Raw genomic sequence first — 6,867 nt, 5'->3', positions numbered from 1 at the left:
TCCTGTGGAATCACACGATTGTTCCTCGTGTGAGCATTAAATTACCCGATTTTTCGTGTGATAGTCGCAAATCGTGTGTTTTCACACGAGAAAATATAACTCGTGTGTTAATTGTTCACACGATTTTTCGTGTATTATAAAAACATGGGTCGAAAGCCGAAAAAGTTATATTCAACAAGGTTCTCAATGCCGGCCAATATGGTTACAAGAAACGTTTTGTGCAAAATCTATAGTTCGTGCAAATCCCTCAAACTTCACCAAACACTTTTGGGAAAAAAGAGGCCTAAGGTTAACCCTCTATCACTTCAATTTCTATGGTTTGTGACAACTGCCTAATTGTAATTCAAGATCTAGACTAACTTAACCAGGTTGATTTGGTTATCTTTTAACCCTTTTTTAAGCCATAGTTGTAGAGAGCACACAATAAATCGCAAAAAGTGGGGTATAGTGGGCCACCTAAAAATCCTCTCACAAAAACGGTTTTGATCATTTTTCGTTGGATGTAGGTTGTAAGGCAATCTGACTTTTAGCAGCTAATTTCCTTTGAGCTTTATATTATGAAATACCCTGACTGGAGCCACGAACTAAACATTTTATTTGATAAAGAGAAATCACTTCGTTCTGTTTTGTCTATAGGAATTTTTCTTACCAAAAGCACGAAAAAAGTTTTTCTAGCGATTCAACTTGCGTTTTTCAACTGAAAGCACGCAAACGTACAGATGAATTGAGTAAAATGTGTTTTTGTTGAATTTTTGTTAGAATTTTTACATTTGGTTAGAGAATATATATATATATATATATATATATATATATATATATATATATAATCATACCTATATTTTTGTTATATATATACATATATCTATGTATTTATATATGTTTTATATTTGTATATATATATATATATATATAAATATATGTATATATATATATATATATATATATATATATATATATTTATATATATTTATATATATATATATATATATATATATATATACATATTTATACATACACATATAAATATAAAAATATTATATATATAAATATATATATATATATATATATATATATGTAAATTTACAATTATATATATATATATATATATATATATATATATATATACATATATGTATATATATATATATATATATATATACACATATGTATATATATATATATATATATATATATAAATAATTATATATATATATATATATATATATATATATATATATATAATCGTCTGCACTCCTGTAGGGTGCCAAAATTATGTTTTTGACGGTGATGTGAAAATGAAAATTCTACATGAAAACTCGTGTGTTTGGTCCAAAAAGTGGTGTATTGTCTCACGATTTTGTGTGGGCAAAAGTGACACAGGAGAAATTGCCTAGTTATATGATAAGTTGTGTAATTTTACACGATTCTCTCGGCCTTAATCTCATGGTTTATCGCGTGATTCACACAAAATGTACATGAACGAATATTACAAGAAAGCACACGATAAATACTGTTGAAAAACCATGTGAATTTTACGCGATTTATGGTGTATTTTCACGTGCGAATTTTGTGTGGCTTTTCAGCAAAAAATTGTATTTTTTACACGAAAAATCGGGGTTTTTTCACACGATTTTTCGTGTGCATCACGCAATAAACCATGAGATTAACGCCGAGAGAATTATGCAAAAATACACGATTTATCATGTAACTGGGCAATTTCTCGTGTTTCATTTTGTTCCCGAAAAATCGTGTGACAACACACAATTTTTTGTTTCATTTACACGAGAAAAATTTAGTGTGTAGTTTGTTTAGTGTCAAAATATTCATCAAGTCCCGTAATCATGAGATGGTTTGCGTTCAGTCACCTTTCGCCTTTCCTTCTTTTCTTTATTGTTCCAAGCTTCTATATTTGTTTGGGGACGATGATCTTTATTATTACAGCCCGTATTTGATGCTGACTGATTAATTTTTGGGGAGCCTGGACTAAAGGGGAGCTTATCAATGAAAATCTGAACATAACTAAGTCATCGATGATTAAGAGATTCATTTTTGTTTCTTGAAGAAAAATTGGGGCTAGAAAGTTCCAAAGTTTTGCACATTGAATACACCTTGAGATGCTTTTAATGTATTAATGTAACATTAACAAATTATTGTATCATTAATCTTAGCGATGTCTTTGCGATCACTTTGCATCAACAAGACTAAATGCGCAAGAAGCAGAAAGCATAAAACAACTGTGCAATGACTGAATTATTTATAATACTTACATATAACAAAAAATGCTATTGATCGTGGAAATTTGGAAGTTTTCCTCAATGTTATTATAAGAAACACTTTCAGTTTTCGTAATTCAAATAAAAATCTCAAGAAAGAATTTCTACTGGAAAAGAATTTTACATCAACATTAATAAATAACTTGATATTAAAATATTTGATAGTGAAGAAACAAACACGAGCTTCTAATATCTGTAGGAAACTGGTTTATGAAGAATTTAGCCACTGCAGCATTCAGTGCAGCATTCTGGATTCAGCATTCTGAAGATCCAGGTGATGTCGATTGTAAGAGAATGTAGATAAGGATTCAATTACATTGTTCTAGACAGTTTGTTAAGTTTTTTTCAGTTTTAAGTTGCGGGAACAACCAACTCGTTTTGGTTGCGATAAGGACAAACGTCAATGTTTTTTCAAGTTTCACTTCTGACTTGATTGTTGCACGACATGCTCCAGGGGAAAGAGGAGGCCAACTAACTCATCACAGACGGTTGACCAGATCGTCAAAGAAGGTGTAACTCAAGTTGCCTAGAGAACCGTTTCGAAAAAAGGTCAAGAAAAAATGGGCTAATCAGCCAAAACGCGTGCGAGTGCGCAGACCGGGCGAACGTACGTGCCGTAAGCTGTTTTCACCTTCACCACATGGTGTTGTCCATCTCGTCCAGGGTAGACTTCGAAAACACGTCCAAGGGCCCAAATTCCACGTGGAGTCATATCTTTCAGAATCCAAACAATGTCGTTGACTCTCAGTGGTGTTTGGCCACTATCGCTCCATTTGGACCTCTTTAACAGTGTCGGAAGATACTCCTTGACGAGTCGTTTCCAGAAATGGTTGACCATTTGCTGCACATTCTTCCAAGACTTGAAAATGGCGGGTTCTTGGCTGTCGAACTTTCCTGGTGGGAGAGAATTGAACGGTCTGTTAATCAGAAACTGGTTTGGCGTGAGAGGCATTTCACGACAAATTGCGTTAAATTTCATGCGTTGCTAACACATGCATTGGAGAGTTTTCAGGAGCACAAAGTTGTGGAAAGAAATGCTGGCGCTGTTAGCCACTTGGCTGGTATTTCGTCTGGATTGAGACCACGGGTCCCGTGATCAGCTGGATTTTCTTTGGTGGTAACGTGCTTCCATTGGTAAGCATCAGTTGATGCAAGGATTTCTTTGAGGCGATTCGCAACAAAAACAGGTTGTTTCTTGGCTGTGGATAACCAGTCAAGTACTACTTGACTATATGTCCAGAGTGTAGAACGAGTAATGTGGAACGATGACTCTTTCATTATGGTTGAAAGGATGCGCACTCCGATGACGACTGCGGCTTCCAACTCTAATTTGGGTATGCTGATTTGTTTAATTGGAGCAACTTTGCATTTGCCTATTAAGTAACAAGTTTCAACATCAGTGGCTAAGTTAGGAACTGTTTTCAAGTATGCAAGGGCTGCAACTGCTACAGCTGAGGCGTCGACAAATACATAGATTTCAATTTCACTTCTGGTGAATGGCAACTCTTATTGAGAGTTCGGTTCAATGTCACTTCCGGTGAAGAAAAGTATAAGTCCAAATTCTTTTGAAGTGGTTTAACTACTTGAGGGGCAATTTGTTCATCCCATTTTTCCCCAAGTTTCCACAGTTCTTGAAGAACTATTTTGAAACGGATCATTGATGGCGACATTATCCCTATTGGGTCGAAGATCGAGGAGACAAGACTAAAGATTTTACGTTGAGTGTACGCTAAGGCATCTTTTGGGAAATCAGTGAGAGGTTTCATAAGAAAGCAGTCCTTCTCAAGATTCCATTTAACACCAAGAACTCGAATATTATCTGTCTGGTTGTCTTTGTCTTCTGGAGGGATTTGGTTTAGGACTATAGAGCTGTTTGAAACAAATTTTGTGAGTCTAAACCCACCTGTTTTTAGACAATGTTTTGTTTCAAGAACTGCCTTACAAGCGTTTTTTTCTGTTGCATGTGATTGGATGTAGTCATCCATGTAAAAGTGCTTTCTGACGGCTTTGAGGGCCTCTGGGAAATGTTGAATGTTCTCTTTGGCACAATGGTTAAGAACATATATTGCGCACGAAGGCGAGCAATTTGCTCCAAAGATGAGTCTGGTAAATTGGTATTGTTGTATCTGATTGTCTGCTAACCAGAGAAATCGAAGAGCAGATTGATCAATCTGATGGATGGCGATTTGCATAAACAGGCCTTCGATATCCGCAAGGACTGCAACGGGATGTTCTCGAAATCTCATCAGAACACCTAAAAGGTTATTAAGGAGATCGGGTCCTGTAAGAAAGTTTGAATTAAGCGATTGGCCGCGGAATTTTGAAGCGGTTTTTGCAACTCGGCGGACTTTTCCTGGCTTGTTGATATTTTCCACAGGATGGTGTGGCAGGTACCAAATTCTGTCTGGTTGAGGATCTTGCATTTCCACCAGTATGACATAGTTTTTCTCAAGGTCTGTTAAGACGTTTGCCGAGGTAGGGTTACCTTGAGAGGTTACTCTACTTCTGTCTTATGGTGTCTCAAGAATATAGTCAAATCTCAAGGCTTACCTGACCAACTAAAATTCGAGATCTCTAGTCTCTTACTCTTCTATCTGAGCTTCAGTAGACAGTGCACCGGCCGCAATGCTAAAGTCTAACATATATCTCAATACTAAAGCAAGAGCCGAGTAGAGAGAGAGAAATATACTTTATTATTATATCAGGTATGACTGGTACCGACTAAAGGGGTAGCGTGTTGTGTTACCTACGGGTAAACAGATAAACATTTAAAGAAAAGGTATTTCCATATTTTCAACCAATCAGGGTTGAGTATTTTAGTTTATATTTATCAACATAAATAAAGTCTCTAAATCCTTTTGTTGGAAGTCAACACTGACTCCATCTTTCCGGGTTTTAGAGTTTTTGAAAGTCTTCTGTACTATAAGTCAATTTCTCTTTATTCTCTCTGAAGGATTTTTTGTTTCTTTTTGAATTTGTTGCTTGGTAATCGTTTTCGTCAAAGAGTAGAGTCCCAGAAATAGGTTGCCCACAGAGCAAGGAATGAACATCAATAACCACAAAAGTTTCTATTCCAGTACCACTTCCAGTGGATGAGGACACTTTGGGTAGCTCCAGTATTGATGTATGTGGTGCTCCTGATGTCCGGTGACTTACCTGACTTACCTGATTTATTTTTGTTAGCTGTTAAAGAGTTTACTATTTTTCTCTATGTTTATGTATTTGTAAGTGTTCTGTGTTAATACGTAGTATCCCTTCCGGTTGGAAGAGTTTTTTGAAATTGGAATTTTGCAATTCGACGAAGAAATCGGGGGTAGTGAGTTTATTTGTCAATCGAAGTCTTTGTTGACAATCATGGAAATTGTTAGTGACGTGTGACTTTTTGGCCATGTTATATTTTGTTACTGAAGATGAACATGTATTATTACTTTTGATGTCTCCCGAAATCAGGGGTTATTATGATGCTATTAGTTTTTACGAATTGTTTTTCCATACTTCTACTGGTGTGGGGTAACTATTGTTCAATGTTATTTTTCGCGTTTGTCGTATCTGTAAATTTGTTGAAGGTTACAGATCTCGCTTATGTACTTTATAATGGGTGAGCGCAAAAATGTCCCATTGCCTTATTCCCATTAACAGTTACTTCATCATTGTGTGAAAGGTTCGCCGGATACGATACAATCTTCAATCTTCCAAATAATTCCTCTTTTCCTTTTGAAGGAAAAGTATTTGAGTATTTGTTACAAACATAGTTGTTAGTTGTTACTAATGTATTACATATTATTGCATAGTATGTGTTAGATTACATGTTTTGTTAGTGATATTTATGTTAGATACATATAAATGTACTTTGTTGTGAATTTCGAAATGTGAACATTCTCAATGTTTCTTCTGTTCTACCTTTTTTTTGTATTTGTTGTAAAGTCTGGCTAACTACTGTCAGATACTTTTTGTACGGTATGTTATGTTCTGTATGAAAGATTCTGCATGTATTACATGATGAAACTAATAATTATGTTAACAGGGTTGTCATGTTTTGGCTTATGTTGTTAGTTAGCAAGCATGCAATCTATGTTAGAATTGTGCATGTTCGTTAGTACACATTACCATAGTGTATTTTCATACACTGTGTTACTCATTCCTCTTATTACTAATACCTTGTTCTATTTTTGTTTTTTTATTTACAAAATTGCATATATCTAACTATGGAAAACTTTGCATATATACATGTATACAAGTAACTAAGAATAGGGGTAAGTGATAAAGTTTAAAAAAATTTATTGTATTTTTTAGATTCTATTACACATTAAGTGTCATACAAGAATAAATGGGGTTCAATCACATTAAAGGATTGTTTGCAAAATGGGTTTTGTTACTAGCATTTATAAAATATTTATTGCACGGGAAATATGCAGAGGAACATCTATAGTTAGATGTGTAACAATGTTACAATGATACTATGTAACAATGATATTGTTCTGGGTATTACGAAACTTGTTAATACATCAAAATTTGTTACAGAATTTTCCTTGTTAGAGTTTCTCTGTCTGTTTAGGGTGATTTGTTCGATCCCTATATTGTTGATATTCCTTGA

Source organism: Convolutriloba macropyga, chromosome 7 (assembly GCF_964194025.1).
Source record: "Convolutriloba macropyga chromosome 7, txConMacr16.3, whole genome shotgun sequence".
NCBI lineage: Eukaryota > Metazoa > Xenacoelomorpha > Acoela > Convolutidae > Convolutriloba > Convolutriloba macropyga.
Note: the sequence above shows the minus strand (reverse complement) of the source record.